At 34.0% G+C, this 20759-nt stretch overlaps 1 non-coding gene across 2 annotated transcripts in view; it reads right to left on the bottom strand.

The window, feature by feature from the left end:
* Positions 1 to 1287: 1287 nt before the first annotated feature.
* RNPC3-DT (RNPC3 divergent transcript) overlaps positions 1288 to 20759 on the bottom strand; it is a 114705-nt gene continuing 95233 nt past the window's right edge. For both annotated transcript variants that reach the window (XR_008675290.2, XR_008675268.2), the window contains 3 exons: positions 17251 to 17457; positions 13651 to 13737; positions 1288 to 2534 (listed from right to left, as the gene is read on the bottom strand). This is a non-coding gene — a transcript (RNPC3 divergent transcript). The remainder of the gene's footprint in view (positions 2535 to 13650; positions 13738 to 17250; positions 17458 to 20759) is intronic.

Below are 20759 nucleotides of genomic sequence, written 5' to 3'. Positions count from 1 at the left end.
AAAATATGTTTAATCAAAGCACTCCATAGTTTAAATAAAAATAAGCATTTAAAATTATATCTCTGCATCATGTAATATGACCATTAATTAGCAATAATAAATTTCTTATTTCACTACTGTAATATATTCCAAAAAGTAGAATATTAAAGTATTAATAGAAAAAGAAACCTTACAGAGGCACAAAAATGTTGAATAAAAAAATTCATTCAAAACAGAATCTCCATGTGTGTAATTAATTCATGGTTACATCAGAAATAGAAATCAGATATTATTTGAATACTCATTCAAAGTATAGAAAGATATAGAAAAAGGAACTCATGTCTCACAGTCTACAGTTGTTCATTCTCAAAGAACACAAATGTGGATTAAAAAATTTGAATTCCTTATCTTTAAATTACATGCTGCCATCTTCTAAATATTTAATCACAAATAAATGAATCACCTATGAAATAGAAGTTTTATTTAAGTGTTATGTAATTTTTGGAAGTATGTTAAAATAATTCACTGTCTTATCTTCAGACTTTACAGAAGACATAACTCACAAAGTAAAATAAACAAATATAATTAAGTAGCTAATTTAACTATCAGGACTAAATATATCAGATTCTACAAAAATATAGCTGTACCAAGACTACAGCTGATTCTACCAAATTAATCCTCTGTTTGGTTAGTAACTCTCATTTTTCAGCCTCTCTTCATTCAAACACAATTTAACAAGGCGAGCATTTACTTGCTATATTGGAACACCCAAAAAAGTAGACACTATTATCTTTGTTCTCAAAGGATTTCCAATGCAGTTAGAAAAACCACCATACACTGAAGAATTATGGATTCATTCATTTTATAGTAATTAGTATTATGAAAATCTGAGTCACAATATTTAATAATGTTTTATTATACTGTTGACCTAAGGATAGACAATCATTGCAGTGCTAGAAACTAGCAGAGTTACTCAGAAGAGTAATGTACTATGTTAGGAAACAGTATTGCCCATCCATTCATTTATTGAACAATGATTTATTGAGCATCAGTTTTGAATCAGATTATCTTCCAAGAACAGTAAAAAAAAATTAATAAAATGTAAAGTTTTATTCTTAAGGAAACTACATCTCAGACTTGGTTAGTTTTCTCCTTTGTCTTATATACACATATCTTCAACTTCTCCTGCCCAGTCTAGACTCATCATGGTACATGCCAAATTCTTCTAGCAATAATTTGTTAAGCATTATGCATATGGTCTATATTAGTCCATTTTCACACTGTTATAAATAAATACCCAAGACTGAGTAATTTATAAAAGAAAGAGGTTTAATTGACTCATAGTTCCACATGGCTGGAGAGGGTTCAAAAAACTTACAATCATGGTGGAAGGCAAAGGGAAAGTAAGGCCCTTCTTCACATGGTGGCAGGAGAGAGAAGTGCAAGCACGAGGAAGTGCCACACTTTAAAACCATCAGCTATCCTGAGTTACTCAATATCCTGAGAACAGCATGGGGGAAACCACCCTCATGATCCAATCACCTCCAACCTGATCCCTCCCCTGACAGGTGGAGATTACAATTTGAGATGAGATTTGGGTGAGGACACAGAGCCAAATCATAGTCTAAATAAAGATAGTAAGAGTCCTTCTCTGGAATTGGTATTTCTACTTAATTGAATGTAAAGTTCTATCAATCCAATTTAAAATATCCCAAGTAATACAACAGATGGGCCATAAATGATCATTAAATAGGCAAATTGGTAGTGCTAAGAAAATTTTAAGTAAATATAAATCTCTGTGATTTGTAGCTCAGAGAAAGGAATAGAGGAAAAATAAGTAATAAACAAACCTTAATAAATGAAGGATTTAATTTGTTAAATTAGTCATTTCATGAAGAAGAAATGATAGAACTTTATTAATCAACAGACTATTCCATTGGACTTATTTTTCCTGTTAAGTAGGAAAAGAGGAACTGATTACAATTTTCAGGGAGCAGAAGAAACAGTAAATTTTGAAGAACTTTATGTGAGTTTCCACTGTCCATGCTGCTCCCTGTAGCTCTTGGAACAAGCTGTAAAGTACTCTGTGCTGTTTCACACACAACTTTCCTTTTCATCTTTGAAATTAAGATTGAAAGCTCCATAAGGACATAAACCTGTCTGAGATAAACTTCCTAAAATAAATCTTGTTAATAGCTTTCATTAGGAAGTAAATGAGTACATATAATAGTAAGTTCTCAGAGGCTATCAAAAGATTTTCAAAAATTCCAAATTCAGCCATAGACTAAATAGGAAGTAAATGGTAGGTCTTTGTTAACTTACGAAACAGCTAAATCATCTTAAGCCAAGGTAATTGAAATTTGTGCTAAATTCGTTATATACACTTATATAATTTTAAAATGTCTTGTGTAATTTTAAATGTACTTTAATAACACCATCTTATGTATGTTGTAGGTATTATCCCCAGTAAAAATTACTGGACATCATGTATCTTCAGCATGTTCATCAGGAGTCACACACAGTATCAAATGTTGAATGTAGATTCCAAAGGTCTACTGTAATCCAAAAAAATAAGAAGCAAATTTAGTATCTACCTCAAGCATCCCAAATTGCCAGAATTAATGAATAGATAATATAGCCTCTCCTTTCCTCTTTACTCTATATATGCATATCCTGAAGCTGCTCCTGAGTCAAGGGAAAACTTCTCCTAATAAAAGATGGCTCTTTTCCAAAAAGCATGCAAGGCACCATGTTCCCTTGTTACAACCACTATTTATAGAGAATTTTATCTATAACAGAGATATACTGGGAAGACTTTTTGGTGAACTGTCAAATGCCCAAGAATTAAAATCAACACTCAACCAGAGTCAACGTTTCAAAGTTAAAATGTAACCATCATAGAATGAACTTCTGCAATGTAAAAATAAATCTGAAATTCTATAAAGTAATTTAATTCTATTAGAAATTTGTCATTAAAATACACTAGTCAAATTTAAAGTTTAACATAATTATGCAGCAACAAATTGCTCCTGTGTTCTCTCTCTTAAATATTTGCCACACAAAATAGAAACTCACTTTCAACTGAGATCAGTAAAGATTCAAGATCTTGTTTGTCTGACTCCTCCAAGAGGTCTGTATGTAGATACCTATGTAAGGTATGTCAGATTACATAACCATTATCAAGTCATTAAGCCTTTCTTGCTAATTAATATAAAGTACATTATTAATATAAAGAAACATACACTCCTTAACTCCTAGAAATAAAGGTTTCGGTTGATGGTGATGATGCAGTTTCAGGATGCAAACCTACAAATTGAAACTTTGCACATAGCTTCAAAAAATAGCATTTTAATATTTTAGATGCAGACTTTAAAAATTCATTTTAACATAGTTATTAATTCTACTATTTGTAGGTATTTTCACATTAAAAAAAAACAGCAGCCAATTCTCCATTCTTCTAATTCATCTGCTTAAGATATAAGGAATTCCCAAGTAGGATATTTGTCTTGAAACACCCATGACCGGGATAGAATTAAATAATTCACTATTAAATATAAATGGTAAAAGTTATTTTGCTCATTCCTGGGAACAATGAACATAGTGAATAATTCCAGAAAGATTAGAATTACAATATGATAGCTTTGAAAAACATCAATGTAGCTTAAAATGTCCTTTACTGTACTTATTGTCATTGATATATAAGAATAGGTCCAGGGTGACCACACTTGCATCTGGTGACCATCTCACAGTGGCCATCAAATATCAAAGCAACAGTGGAAAATTGATACTTCTAGTCCAGATTATTTATCCAGGAACTTAAAGTTTTCAATGGAAAGAGAAAGAGACAGAATTATTTTGAGATGGGTCACATTAAAGTTCTGGCTCCAAAAAGAAGTCCCAGTGTCTCTGCTGGTAAGTTTTCTGGAGCTGTCCTGGTGTCAACCCTTCCTAAGATCTCTGAACCCATTAGGCATCAATATTATCTCAATAAGTTCCATTTTGTTCTTGGCATCTGTTACTTATGACTAAAACTACCTCAAAAGTGAAGATTCTATTACTGTCATTGGCCTTCTGTTACTCGCATTTAAGTATTTCTTATAATATTTAAATATGAAGTTGAATTTTTTCCATTTATAATAAACTTGGAGGACACAACTAGTATATATGAAAATTGTACAATTTTAATACATGAACAAGTAAAAATTGTCTTATCAAGTTTATCTTAATAATAAGTGCTCCAAAATTCATCTGTGATAGTAGTAGACATGATAATTATCTAGGAAAGGTGAAACTCTAGCAACAAATATTTCAAACTTTGTTTTGGAAAGTGAACTTTTAAAAGATTTTAAGATTACATATAGGTCTTTGCAAGAATAGAAAATATTTCTATGTTTTTATAATAGAAACATTTTCTTGATAGAAAACCTCTTGATTTTCAATACCTAAATTTCTGAGAATATACTTATTTCTCAGTACAAAAGTTTTGGTCAATGGTAATAAAGGAAAAAATATATTTTAATCCTCTACACTTTGTAAAACACTTTCATGAAAATGGTGTGCAGGAAAATATTCAAGTTGCAATAAAAATACACTTGACAGGCTGGCAGATTCAGGCATAGATATGGCTGATGATCAGTGCATCACAGTGTCATATGCAAGGCAACTGTACCATTATGTCTTATCCTCTACCATTCTTTCAGCATGATCTTCTTTTTGACTAGTGCTGTGTGTTTAGTATCCACATTTTTGAGAAAGTGTTGGAGGAAATTTTAGAGAATTAAGCAATTTAAGGGAAAAAACTGACTTAAATAGAAGAAAAGGTTTTTCTGCATACAAAGCAGCTAATTTTTAACAACAATGTCAATTACTTTGAAATTAGAAGTCATGTTTTAACCAAATTAAATCCTAAACAAATAGTTCGTCACTCTTACAAATGTTCATATTTCAGCTATACTCTAGGAAATTGGTTGGGTTTTTAGGGTTTCTGTGTAATGTAGATAGATTTTTTTCTAAAAGAATGGCGACAAGCTCTTGCTGGTATTCTCAAAAAGTATATTTATTTGAAAAAACAGTTATCTTTCCGGAATTTAAATTATTCTACAGATAGAGGGGAAAAAAAGTTTCAAAAGCATCCAGCGTGAGACTGCAAGTGATTCTTACTCATTATTTTCAATGCAAAGATTATAAATAAAGGTTAAAAGAGCATAGCAAAGCCAAAAGGGATTTATTCTAGATATGCAAAAAAAAAAGGTTTGGTATCAATTAAAAATCATATAAAATTAGGTCAAATAAAGATCATATAACACAAAGAAGGCATTTTAAAAGTTAAACATCCATATATAATTTTTGAAGCAGAAACCTTATGCCTAATTGTGTAATAAGCATGCATTCTTAGTAAAGTCAGGAGTAAAACAATTGTTACCACTTTATTTTAAATTGTTTGAAAGGTACAATCAATGTAATTAAACAAGAAAATGAAGTGAGAAGCAAACTTATTTTATCTGCAGTGATGGTTTGAATACTTAGAAACAAAAACAATTGAAATTAAAATGAGAATACCTGAAAATAGCATATTATAAAAATCAAAATCCTGCATTTACACAAATAATAATCATTTAGAAAGTATAACAAAAGGTGCCAGGTGCGGTGGCTCACGCCTGTAATCCCAGTACTTTGGGAGGCTGAGGTGGGCAGATCACAAGGTCAAGAGATCAAGACCATCTTGGCCAACATGGGGAAACCTTGTCTATACTAAAAACACAAAAATTAGCTTGGTGTGGTGGCATGCTAATAGTCTCAGCTACTCGGGAGGCTGAGGCAGGAGAATTGCTTGAACCCAGGAGGCGGAAGTCGCAGTGATCGCGCCACTGCACTCCAGCCTGCAACAGAGTGAGACTCTGTCTCAAAAAAAAAAAAAAAAGGAAAGAAAGAAATAAAAGACAGTATAACAAAAGGAAAGATTTTTTGCATAAGTATAAAAAATAATTTTCATATTTCTGAGTAAATCAATCTAAAAATCAATATAACTGTATGGAAGTAAACATCAAAATTCACAAAAGTATTGTAAATGATTTGAATAAATGAAAAATATACTGTTCTCTTGTATTGTCAAATTCAATATTGGAAAGATTCAATCCTTCAAAATTAACACATAAAATTAATATATTCTCAGTAAAAACACCAACATACACCTCAGAGTTCTTGTTCCTTTTCTATGCTTTATAAACAAAACAAGACAAAATAAATCTAAAGTTCACTTGGAAAAATCAACATATAAAATACTCCCTCCAAAATGTGAATATGTGATTAGTGAAGATTCTTCCAGTAACACATTAACATATATTGTAAAGCTACTATAATAAAACAATGCAATTCAAGTCCAAGGACTGGTACAAATTCATAAATCAATACATTAGAATATATCATACAAAACAGGACTCTAGTATACATGAGGATTTAGTGTATGATGAAGTGGTCTCATATTACTCAGGACATTTAGGGTTATAAGTGAAAGAAACCCAACTCAAATTGGTTACTATGGTTTTAATGTTTGTGTCCCACCCAATCCGCCCCTAAATTCTTATGTTGAAACTTAATCACCAATGTGATGGCGTTAGGAGTTGGGGCCATTGAGAGGTAAGTCATGAGGGTGGGGCCCTCATAAATGGGATTAGTGACTGTTTTAGTCCGTTTTGCATTGCTCCAAAGAACACATGATGCTGGGTAATTTATAAAGAAAAAGGTTTATTTTGGCTCATCGTTCTGCAGACTGTACAAGAAGCATAGTGCCAGCAACTGTTTCTGGTGAGGGCCTCAGGAAGCTTTCAACCAGGTGGAAGGCAAATGGGAAGCAGAGGTGTTACGAGAGAGCAAGAGAGAAAGGAGGTGCCAGGCTCTTTTAAACAACTTCTGTCCCATGAACTAATAGAGTAAGAATTCACTCATCACCAAGGGGACAGCACCAAGCCATTCATGAAGAATATGCCCTCATCATCCAACACCTCATTAGGCCCCACTTCCTACATTGAGAGTCACATTTCAACATGAGATTTGGAGAGGACAAAGATCCAATGATACCAGTAATCCCCAGGGAGGTGTGTTGATCCTCCCAGTACGTGAGGACACAGCTAGAAGGTGTCACATACAAACCAGAAAACAGGCTCTCACCAGACACTGAATCTGTTGGCACCTTAATCTTGGACTTTCCAGCCTCCAGATTTGTAAGAAATACACTTCAGCTGTTTATAAGCTACCTAGTCAGTGACATTTTGTTATAGAAGCCCAAATGGACTAAGACATTGGTTTAAGTAAAAGGTGAACTTTATTGACTAGTAAAGCCATACCATGCAAATGCAAGATTTACAGCTATATCAATGGATATCAGGAGTTATTTTATCTGTGACAATCTCTGGTGATTGTCATACTGCCTGGCAGAGAGAAAACAAGCAAAACCAATGTTAGTTGACTGAATGCACGGACTAAGGAGCAGCCTTGAATCCAGTATCAGGAATTGGGATGGAGAATGTAGTGATACATAAATAAAGTGGAACTTGATGCTCAGTCTCAGACAGTCATGAAACTAGAAGTAAAATTGTGTCCAAAATTTTTACTGCCGCATAAGAAACACAAAATTGAGAGTGGAAGAGGAGAAAATATTAAATAAACTCTGGGTCAGACTTTGGGCATACAACTTGGGGGAAAGAGTGCAAGTATATACAGGTATGCGGGGTGAAAACTAGTTTATGAAGTGACAGAGAAAAGTACAGTTTGGAGGGTGAATTATATATATAAAAATAAAATATAAAAAATATAGAAAATAAGTTAAAATGTCAAATGCATGTATTTGAAAGAGAAAATAGCTTATGTCTTAATAAGATAACTTTTAAAGAGATCTATTATTTACTAAATTCTTTCCATGTTCAAGAGAAATTTCTAAGAAATTTAGCAATCAAGAATCACTTAAACAGATCAACTATGTTATCATCTTCATTTTATGGGTGAGAAACTGAAACTCAGAGAGGTAAGCAAGTTGTCCAAGATCACATAGTAAATAAGCTGAGATTCATGCTGTAGCCATCTGACTCCAGAGCCCATACACATAGACCCTACACTAAACCTAATGTGTATGAATAAATTTGAAATGAGAACTAAATGCATTATAAATATATATCAATTTTAAATAAATAGGTTATATGTATTTACATGTGTGTGTGTTTATCACATCACAACACTGCATAAAAGCTTTCATATTCTATTATTGTTTTATATCAAATTTAATCTTCTTTGAACTTGCACCTGCCTGGATGGTAAGAAATTCATTGTCACTCATTTTGAAGTCTCCTCGCCACAATAGATCCACAGGATAATATACAATTTCTGGACAAGTGTCACAATAGAAAAGCAGGGAATGTTCTTGGTCTATGCTCCAAGATTGTTGCCATCTTGACTATTGCTCCCTTGGCCACATTGATGCTAGTCTGAAATTCTGATAGCTACTGTCTATCTGGTAGGCCCTGAGACTTCAGACTGACTGACAGTTACCTCTTAAATGCCTTTTTATTCATCGCAGACTCAGTCCTAGAAACTTTTATGACTGCTTTTAGACTTTAGCATTTACAACTGCAAGAAAATCTGCATGAAACATCTAACTTCCCTACTCCCGAAGTAAAGTAAATACCCCTTATGCTTTCTTGAAATCTTAGACAGCTACATCTGAAATGGTCTTCTTTGCAGTTGAGCAGTATGCTTTATAGTCTTGTGTTAGGTTCAGACTTCCCTTAGAAGTCTTCAGTTCTGTAGTGTATAGCCCAAGCCACTGCAAAATGGTGGATAAAGGATTGCCCAGATACCAAAGTATTGGGATATTAAGGATCTTGTGGAGGAGCACCCACATATAGATTAATGGAATACACAAAGCAACAATCAAGTCTTCAGTTGGTATATTAAGTCTCCATCTGCCCTAGCTGGCAGAGTCTGAAATTGGGTCACTAAAATCATCTCTTTCATGCCTGACTCCCTCTCTCCTGGAGTGAACAACCACTTCCCCCTCATTTTCTTCTCTAATGAGTTTTTAAAGTTGAAAACAGTTGAACAGTTGAAGGGAGGGGTTCAGTTTCCACCAGGCTGAGCTCACAGTGGAGAGTTTACTCAGAGCAGCCCCTCCCTTTGCCTGCTCATGCTGGGCCTGAGCCATACTCCCTGGGTCTATGGCTCCTCTGGCCAAAGCCAAGTCTCCAAAGCCTCTAGCGTCAGAGTCAACGTAGAAACTTTTAACCAACCCTCTGGATGGTATTTTAAAAACTGACCTGAAAAGAAGCTTATTCTAAACTACTGAGACATTCAGCCATGGCACTGAACACTTTTTGAGACTCAAATAGCCTCAGACTCAAGACTTTAACTCCATTTCATCGTTATTTGTATTTCAGGACCCCAGACGCCTTCCATTCTTCTAGCAGTGAATCTTCTCCAAATGGACTTCTCAATTAACCCAAAGTTTCATCCCCTTCAAAAAACAGAGTTCATGGGATTTATCCACTCACTGTCAGTGCAGTTTTCCCTTGTCTAAAAATTTCAGCCCATATTTAAATGATATTTAAGCTAGGAGGAATATGGAAGTTTCCATAAAATAAAACAGAGGTCTCCAACTCATTTGATCTGAATTTCTGTCAGAAATACAGTTTTCATTATGACTCTTTATACAAATTTTTATGTATTTATAAGTGTATATAGGTATATAAAAATATATGTAACAAAAATAAAACAGTACAGAGTCCTATTCTATGTGATGCAATGAGATATTTTCATTTGATTTTTTTTAAATGCCTGTGGTGATTTCCCAGATTGATTTCATAACTCACTAAGGGGCCCCAAAAATAATTTGGAAAACACTCCTGAAGGACACTGAGGACATTGGCTAGTATGTATCCATCTCTCAGATGGAGATGATTAAGTCATTTTTGAAATTTGAAGTCTGAGATAGGGGACTTAAATATCTTCTTCCATGTTCCTTATTTCTCAATAGTCTCTTGGGAATAACAAAGTTATTTATTGAAAAAGGCTAACTTCTCTTCCCTTAATGAGCATTCTGCCAATCACTATATATCTGCTCCCAATTTTTAAAATATTTAATAAGCCCCATTCACACTAAATCTCGTATCAGATCACTGGTATTCCCCAAATCCACAGGGTTTTATGGGAGTTCCCACTATTCATTAATTCTCCAACATAGTAAAAGCCGTTATCTGAAAATTAACAACCCTCAATTCTAAGTATTTTAGTCTTCCTCATAAATATATATTTCATAAAGTTTTATAATAGTGGGCAAATTGTTTCGTGTATAACTGATATTAATTTTACCCCCATAATATTCAAGTCTAAGGAATTTTATTTTGAGTCACCATGTTAAATCAAATATCCTCCAAGCTTCGAAATACTGACAATAATTTCAATTCAGTCAATATTGAGACTCTCTCATTAAACATTGAAAACTCCTGAGTTTATACAACGCCTAAAAAACAGCTCATCATGATTTTCTCCTTAGCCTTGCTCCTTTAGCTTCTCGCTGCTGCAATTGAGCAGTGATGTTGACTACCTTTTAGGCACTGGTTTCCTCTGAGTTTAACCAAATTCAGATATTCATGCCATTCCAGTTCTCTGCACTGACCTTCATCTAAAAGCACACAGCAATCTTGTAATCCACTCCCATTTTGGGGCAATGTATGCCGTCTGGATACAAGTTTCCATAGCAAACTGAAATGCCAAAGCTCCTTTTGTAAATCTCAGGTAACTTCAAACTCTTGGGCTAGTCACATCGGCTCCCACTAAAAGAGGACTTTCACTGCCTACCTCTCTGAAATAATCTCGCCTTTAAAAAATGTTGTTCATTTCCCTCTTGAATATATTACTTACTTGGGGGAACACCGACTTTAAAAAATATTAATATAATGAGGATTTCTGACTTTTAGGGAACAGGGAAGGTATGGAGAAAGAAGATGCTTTATTCTTCCTTGGGAAGAGTCTATAGCAGTAATGAAACCTGAGACACCAGTTCTGTGTCTGGGCGTGTGTGTGTGTGTATGTGTGTGTGTGTGTGTGTGTGTGTGTGTGTGAGAGAGAGAAAATGAGGTGGAAAAAGAGATTCTTGTTACAAATTCACTGTAAGCACTTAAGACTACCCTCTTTTGCAGGTTAGGGGAAGGAAGCTTAATAAGGTAGCACTGGAAAAAGTTACACATACTCTTTGTAAGCACTTTACTTTCCATTTCTTTCATTAGAAAAAATATGAGGTGAGATTATCACTTATTCATTTAATTTCTAAAATTGCATGCCCACTGAATAAACACAAGTTTGGAAAGAATAAAATAGAGCATATAAATTAATACCAGGAGAATAATTCTAAAATTATACTTTCTATTATCCCAGAGGGAAAGAATGTTTATATTTTTGAAGAACCATAAGCATTTGGGATTTAACCACCTTTGCATCCAGGAAACTTCAAAAGTAGGCTTAGTTTAGATTAGGACAACCACAACAATAAATAGGATGGCACTCAATCTTGTGTTTTCATCATGTCCAGGGAAAGCACAGTCCTGACAAGAGAAAGAATTGATGAGAAAATAGGACAGTAGATAAGCAAATGAGTTCTTTTCCCCTTGACTAAGCAGAAATATTACTAGTGGTATAGTATCTAATAGAGAAGTATTGCATTTTCAATTTAGGGATGGTTATTGATTTTCTTTCCATGAATGGCATAGAGGTAGACTAAAATTGTTCTTGGTTGCATTATTATTCTTGCTACCATGTGTATAATAATGACAAAAATAAAATGTAGTCATAGAGTTTTCCTCATTTTATTGAACAAGGGAGAGAAAGAGAAAAGAAAATTGAACATTCAGGAAACAGAAAATTAAAACTTTTCTTTTGTTTGCCCTAGCAATTCCAAGATCTAATTGACTCCATCTACATTTTTGGTTGTTTTTATTTTCATTTTTAAGGTTAGCTTTGTGGTGGTTTTTCCCAGTTTCAATTTCAGCTTAAGAATGCTCAGTATTTTAAAATTATCTGTTCTAAAAGTATTAAAAACACATTTGATTTTACTACGGATAACAAAATTTTTATGTATGTGTGTACACACACACAAACATGAATGAAGAAAAAAATGAAAGAAATGGAGAAAAAGTGGGGAGGAAGCTTATCTTAGAAGGTGAGTATTAAGAGGCACAATTATTCATATAAGAGCTTTAGTTCTTTTTTGAGTTTACGTTAAGTTTGCTAATAGTTTTTCTAAGTTATTTTGCAGTAATAAATAACCCCAACAATCTTAGTGGCAACAACCTTACAGCAACAATGGTTTATTCTTGCACGTTACTCATCCTTCACTGTTCAGTTGTGGCTTTGCCTCATATTGTCTTCACTGCTGGACCAAGGTGTAAAGAACAGCCCTATTTTGATCTTACGAAAGAAGAAAAGCAATGGTGCAACCATGCAATGAATGCTCTACAGGCTTCCAGTGAGCAATGCTATACATCACTTTTACTCCTATTTCACTGGTCAGAGCTACTCATATGGCCAAAGCATGCTGTAAATAAGGCATGAATGAAGCAGGAGTAAGACTCTCTCTTAAGAGGGAGCATTGCACATCACATGGCAGTGGGCAGTGATGTATTCACTCTCTCCAAGTATAAGAGTAAGCAATTCGGAATAACAGTGCCGTCTATCTCAGAGTCCTTGCCAACATCTCATTCTATATAAATTCTATATAAATTTTATTCTAGAATGACTTAGAATGGGACAACTTGGATCTCGCTTTACTCCATTAAAAACATACTGTTGGCCGGGCATGGTGGCTCATGCCTATAATCCCAGCACTTTGGGAGGCCAAGGTGGGCAGATCACTTGAGGCCAGGAGTTTGAGACCAGCCTGGCCAACATGGTGAAACCCCTTCTCTACTGAAAATACAAAAATTAGCTGGGCCTAGTGGCATGTGCCTGTAATCCCAGCTACTTGGGAAGCTGAGGCAGGAGAATTGCTTGAACCCAGGAGGCGGAGATTGCAGTGAGGCAAGATGGGGCCACTGCACTCTAGCCTGGGCGACGGAGTGCGACTCTGTCTCAAAAAACAAACAAACAAACAAACAAACAAAAAGCATACTGTTGGGTTGGGTATCTCTATTTTCTGTTTCCTTGTAACTCAATAAGAGAATAATAGAAAAGGAAAGGAAGATAATTCCAGTATCAAAAAGTTTCAGTTAGAGAACTTTTATTTAAAAACCAAAGACTATTTCTGCTTCCACTTTGCTATGAGTTGCTATAACTCATTGAATGAAATCTTCAATATTACATGCATAGGTAGATAATACATAGCAGGTACATAACTCTCAGCCAAGTTGTTTTTCCTCTTTTCTTACTAGTTGAAGACGGTCCCCGGAAAATACCCCAGAGCACATATATTAAACCAAGAGGGGCTCTGAGCTCCAATATCTTCTTTTTACCTAAAAAGAAGTGTTATTGGGTTTCCCTCAGATACTCCAGAGAGAAATAATCAGTCATCACTAGTAATACCAATTGCTCTCACCTGCATCGATCACCAGCTGGGGGTAAGAGGAAACAATTTTACCAGCACTCACTTCATTCCAGCCAAGGAGGTAAATGGAAATGAGAGAAAGTTCTTACCAATCTGCACATAGAAGTGTGGACATTTCTTCACTTTTAGGGGACATTCAGGTTCGGTTTTCCCTTTTTCTTCTGGAAGAGTAGGACCTAAATATAATTCAGGATGTGGAAGAAAGAAGAATGAGATTTCTCCTTGTATATGAAGAGAAGAAATATGAGGGTCATATGAGAATTGTAGTTATTGAGGCAGACTATAGACAAGTTGCCATGGCAATGACCCCTTGATTTTCGCCTTTTCCTAACTCTGTACTTCTCTGACCATATCTTTTCAGATTTTTTGTTCTTTTACCTATTTGCTTACAAGTATTGTGGTTGTGATAAGTAAAATTAATTTTATTTTTTTCTCTATGTTCTCAGTATAAAGACATAAAGAAATAATATGCTAAGTCATTTGGTGATATTTGAGCTAGAAGTTTTTAAAGGAAAAATTTAAAAGTAATGAAGGCATTCATTTATACATATCTCTTGCCTATTCCAATTAATGGGACACTGAGAAGCAGCTTAAAGTACATGTTGTAAATAACATATATATCAATCCTGAAATAGACATATATAGCTTCAAGTATCTTACAGCATTTCAACAAACGCAACACACAAACGATTACAATTTAAGGGGTTTCTAAATGTAGACTTTTCAAATTAACAATAAACTGCAATTTAATAATTTTGAAAAATGAATGCAGCTTCTTAGGAATACAGAAAAGCATTTATTCAGAATAAATAATTATGGCCCAATATATTAGACATGCTGTCTGCATCAAAACTATTATTTCATTGCAACTGTACTATTTGCTAATATGATAGGGCTTAATTCTATCTGAATTAAAGTATTATATACCCTTTCTACAACCCAATTTTTGGATGTCTAATTGTATGGTGTATCTCTTCATGTGGCTCAATTTTTAGTTATCTTTATTTAAAATAAAATCTATTTTATAAAAACAATACAAATCAATTTTTTGTTTTATATATTATATATAAGTATATAACAATAAATTACATAATTAATAAAAATATTTAATAACATTTATTAAATATTATTTCATAAATTTTAACTTTATAAACTTCTCTTAAGCTGTAAAACTGTACTCCCACTCAATAATGCAGTCATTTTGGTTAGGTACATTTACAATTGTACCTTTGGTTAGGTAATGTATAATTTCTTTGGATGAAAAATCTAAAACTTCAGGGTTTTTGCTGGAGGGTTCCAGGTTATTTAATATTGGTTCATTTCAACTGGATAAAATGTCAGTTCTCTAGGTTCCATTTTATCTCAAAATAATAAAAAAAATTTGTGGCAGTGATCTACATATTTTATAGCTTCCTTGAGTAGTGAGAAAGTTTACCTTGAGACAAAGGAAGATGTAAATACAGAAGGAGTATAAGAAGCATGCTCTAGTCATTTCAGATTTAGATACTGCTTTTTGGAAAAAGAATATGGAAAACACAAGAGAAACAAGGCAAACTTTTAAAAATAACATTGCTTAACAGCATGTTTATATTTTAAACATATAATATATAACGTGCTATAAAGAAAAGTAATCTTCCCAATCAAATGTCAATGACCCTTAAAATTGTGCAATAGATTTGCTTTGCTTTGTTTACATTCTATTTTTCTTCTACACTGTTATTCTTCATCAGTATTTCCTCAATAAATTAAATTTTGTGCTCGTAATACTCTCATCATGCTACTATTGTTATAATTATTAACATGATATCACCATGTTAGTGTGGGTAGATTCGTAACTGCCAAAAGGCTTTTGCACATGAAATACGATAGTCACTAGCACCTTTTGTACCTTTTATAATTTTTTGTAAGCAATAAATATTCTTTTAATTATTAAATAATTATTAATCTTAAAGCTAAAATGTGTACATTTCAACAAGTGATATAGCAGCAATTAGATATCCGTCACCAAAATAAATGCATCTTGAAATAAAACCTCCACTTTATAAAAATTCACTCAAATGAATCAACAGTTTAAGATATAATATTATAAAACTTTTAGACAATGAAGGAAAAAATCTTCTAGGTGGGAGATTAGGCAGAGTTCTTAGATGTGAACAAAACACAATCACTAAAAGAATAAAATAGATAAATTTGACCTAATTAAAGTTTTTTTCTCTACAAAAAAGTTCTGTAGAGAATATGAAAGACAGCTAAAACCTGGAAAAAATATTTGTAAACCATACTTAAAATATATAAAGTACTCCTTAACTAGTGAAAAAAAAACTTTTAACTATCCAATTAGAAAATGGCAAAAGACATGAGTAGACTTTTCATCAAAGACAATATACAGATGGCAAAAAGTACATAAAACGATGTTCAAAATCACTAGCCATTAGGGAAATACAAATTAAAACAACAATTGAATATCACTACGTATATAGTAAAACAGTTATAATTACACATAGTGATATTATCAAATTCTAATAAAGATACAAAGAAATTGTATCTTTTATAAATTGCTGCTGGGAGTGTAAAGTGGTACAACTACTCTGGAAAATAGTTTGGCAGTTTTTTATAAAACCACATACACTTCAGATGACCCAATAATTGCATATCTACACATTTATCTCAAAGCAATGAAAACTTGTCTTTACATAAGTGTTCATAGCAGCTTTATCAATAATAACCAAAAATTGGAAAAAAAAATTTCAACAGGGGACTTGTTGAAGTTACTATGGTACATGGATACAGTGGAATACTACTCAGTAATACAAAGAAACAAGCAAGTTATACATGCAAAAATTTTAATGAATCTGAAAAGCAATAATACAAGCCAATCTCAAAAGGTTACATATTCCAACTCTACTTATGTCTTTTGCATTCTTGAAATGACAAAATAAAATGTCTTGAAAATGAAAACATAAAAGTAAAATAGATTAGCAATTAACAGGAGCTAGTGATTGTGGGGGTGGAGTTGACGAGAAGATGCTTAGCACAAGAGAGCTTCTATGCAGTGATGAAACATTTCTGTGTATTAGTTATATGAATCTATATACACAATAAAATTGTGAAGAACTACACACACACACACACACACACACACACTCACATATTGGTAAAATCTGAATAAGTTCTGTAGTCTAGTTAATGGGATTTTCCCAATGTCAATTTACTTGTTTTAAGATTATATTACAGTTGGCAGGATATAAACATTCAGAGAAGCTGGGTGAACAGTAACAGGACTCTCTTTACTGTATTTTCAACTTCCTGTGAGTCTATAATTATTTCAAAATAAAAAGTTCAAAAGATGTAGCAGGTTAACAAATTAAATTGTCCCAAATATTTAAACCTGATAGAAATATTTAATCAAATGTTTACATTCATTAAGTTCTCAAATTTAGTATATCACATTATTTAAAATGTTAACATTTTAAACCCTACAAGAATCTGAACTTATCGTGTCTGCTTAGTATAGAATAAGCTGAAAAAAGTGTGTGACCACCCTCACACCTAGAAAAAGTCATATAACCTATGTAATCATAACTTTCCATGAACCTATGAGAGAATTAATGTTGCAGGGCAATCAAATAGCCCTAAATCTAAGATGACAGGCACTTTCAGGGAAAGACAGGACACAATTTTTGACTTACCTAGGGCAGTGACAGAAAGGAAATTGGGCTGGAGTTCAAAAGAGTAGGAAGAATTTCGCCAAACTTGTGACAAATTGCTGCTGAGTGTAGGACAGCATGACAGTATAGAGCTGCTTAAAGCCAGAAACACAAAGAGAGTTTGCATCCATTGCCATGCTCTTCACACATCTCATCACGTATTCCGGTGTTGGTATCCCTCGTGCCAATCTGTGGGAGAAGAACAGCCAACACTGTAGAGCAAGAGTTTCACCTGGATCCCTCTTCCCTACAATACACAAGCCTAAACCACTGAGGGAAGAGCAGCAAATGATCTCTTTCATTGATATTATAGATGAAGACATCTTAATATTTTAGATGAATTATAGATGATGACATCTTTCCACATTTTAGGGAGGAAAGAACTGATTTTTTCTCTACCTTTTGTGGGGTGGTAGGAAAGCCTCTGGGCTCAGACTATTTGAGATTCCTTACTGCTTAGGGCAGGACATGATCATTGAGAAAGACACAACCTCAAGAATCAAGGACACAAAGCCTACTTAAGACTAAACCAGGACAACAGAAAACACAAAAGTATATCCTTCTATACCCACCCTCACCCCTTTTGGGTAGGTTGTCAGGCTTATAAGCATAAAATAATAAGAACAAACCACTGGGAGAGGGACAAGAACATATACATATTCTGCATGTACAGAAAGCCTAAGGCTGGGAGTAGTGTAGGAACACAGAAAAACCCTCCTGTAATTCAGCTCCCAATCCTCAAGCACAAGGTAACAGTGGAGCACTCACCTAAACCTGGAGGTGTAAAAAAAAAAAAACAAACAAACCAGCTTCACTGCCAGCTAGATATACTCATAACCTTAATTCACTGTCCAGGAAAGATGGTTGTCACTTTTCAGGCATCAGTAGTATTTCTCTCAGCCTCTGCATGCCAACACATGATGCCTGTGTATAAAATACACAGACACACACACACACATGTACATACCCATACAACACCCCCACCGCCAAACACATACGAAGGTTAAGATACAACTCAATAAGCAATCAACAAAACTAGAATTAGATTAGGCCCTGATGTTGGAATTATCAGTGAATTTTAAATAACAGTGTCTAAGATGTTAAAGGCTCTAGAGGAAAAGGTGGACATCTTTCATGAACAGATGAGGTATTTTGAAGAGATGAAAAGTATAAGAAAGAATAAAATAGTAATGCTAGAAAAAAAATAGAAACATAGTAACAGAGCTGAGGAATGCCTTCAATGGATCCATGAGTATACTCAACATAGCTGAAGAAAATATTAGTAAAGGTCAAGGTAGGTCAAAAAGGATAACCCAAACTAAGACACAAAGAGGAGAGAGAGAGAGAGAGAGAGAGAGAATGACAGAGAATCCAATGCGATGGGACAGCATCAAACAGTCTAACGGATGTGTAATTGGGATACTAGAAAGAGAAGAAGGGCAAAGTATATTTTTAAATATTTAAAAAACATTTTAAGGAATAGTTGAATTTTTTATGTAATAAATTAGATCACAAAACCAAAAACTTGGAGAACAGGAATTAAGAAAAGAAAAAAAATATTAGGTGCAACATATTAAAAGTGCCAAAAGCCAAAGAATAAAACAAGGCAGCCAGAAGAAAAAGGTGTATTATGTATAGAAGAACAATTATATGAAGTTCAAGCCAGGCACGGTAGCTCACACCTGTAATCCCAGCACTTTTGGAGGCCGAGGCGGGTGGATCATTTGAGTTCAAGACCGGCCTGGGCAACATGGTAAAACCCAGTCTCTACTAAAAATATAAAAATTAGCCGGTGGTAGTGACTCACATCTGTAATCCCAGCTACTCGGGAGGCTGAGGCAGGAGAATCGCTTGAGCCTGGGAGGTGGAGGTTGCAGTGAGCTGACATCGGGCCACTGCACTCCAGTCTGGGTGATAGAGTAAGACCCTGTCTCAAAAAAATAAAAACGAAAATAAAAGAAGAAATACAGCAGTCTTCTTGTTAGATAATATACAATCAACCAGAAGATAATGAATTGGTAACATTAAAGTGCTTTAAAAAAACTTTATAAGCCCAGAATTCTATTATCAATAAAAATATATTTAAAAATAAAGAAAAAAACCTTTTTTTTTCCAGAGAAAAATACTGCTTAGAGAACTTATGACCAATGAGTCTGTCTAATGAGACATATTTTTTAAAAATTCTGTCAGGAAAAAAAAAATACCCCACAGTTTCTAGGGCTTTGCAAAATAAATAAATAAATAAGTACCCCAAAGAGAAACTTAAATATAAGTAAATAAATGAAGAGCAATGACAATGAAAATTATACAAATGAAAGTTAAAATATATATATTTGATTTTTATTTTTAATTTCTCCAAAAGGTATTTGCACTTTCTAAGCAAAATTAGAGCCTTCGAATATGTGTTTATAGTATATGTGGAAAATAGAATATATGACAGCAAAGTTCAAAGGTGAGAGGGTGAAATTGGAAGCACATAAAAAATCTAAACTTCCAACTGAACAAACTGGCAAAATCCAAATGAAATATGCCTAAAGCTTGCTAAAAGAATTGAAACAATTAAGATACAAGTAAAAATAACTGAAATTGAAAATAGGAAATCAACAGAGGAAATTGATAAAAAAAAGTTATTTTATAAGATTGATAAAGTTAATAAACTGCTAGCCAGATTGACCAAGACAAAACAGAGAAGAAGCAAATAGTAACTATCAAAAACGAAAGAGATGACATCACTATATCTTCTATGAATACAGACCTGAGATAATTCTGCAAATTACAGATCTAGAGCTAATATTTTCAACATATACACATACACCTTATAACTTGCTAATAAGAAGGCAAACAGGTCCATTAAAAGTACACAAAATGTGTACAGTGACTTCACAAAAGAGCATATATAAATGATTAATAAGTACATTAAAAGATGCTCAATTTTATCACCAAAAAAATACAAACTAAAATTGCAGGAAGATACCACTGCAAAATGACCAAAAAATTAGAATTAAAAAGGTCGATATTGGCTGGGTGCTGTGGCTCATGCCTGTAATCCCAGCACTTTGGAGGGCCGAGGTGGGTGGATCACAAGGTCAGGAGTTCGAGACCAGCCTGACCAATGTGGTAAAACCCCATCTCTACTAAAAATCCAAAAATTAGCTGGGAGTGGTGGCCCATGCCTGTAATCCCAGCTACTCAGGAGGCTGAGGCTGGAGAATCACTTGAACCCGGGAGGTGGAGGTTATAGTGAGCCAAGATCATGCCATTGCACTCCAGCCTGGTCAATAGAGTGAAACTCTGTCTCAAAAAAAAAAAAAGGCTGATATCACTCAGTGTTGGTACATACGTGGAGCAGCTGGAACTCTCATACATTGGTGATCAGAATGCAAAATGGTAAAACCTACTTTGGAAAATTGTTGGGAACTTTCTTTAAAAGTTATACATAAACTTGCAATTTGACCATCAGTTCTGCTTTATTTACCCTGTTGGGGGAAATT

The sequence above is a fragment of the Gorilla gorilla genome, chromosome 1 (assembly GCF_029281585.2).
Source record: "Gorilla gorilla gorilla isolate KB3781 chromosome 1, NHGRI_mGorGor1-v2.1_pri, whole genome shotgun sequence".
NCBI lineage: Eukaryota > Metazoa > Chordata > Mammalia > Primates > Hominidae > Gorilla > Gorilla gorilla.
The sequence above is the reverse complement of the archived record's forward strand: the minus strand, read 5'-3'. Positions and strand labels throughout refer to the sequence as shown.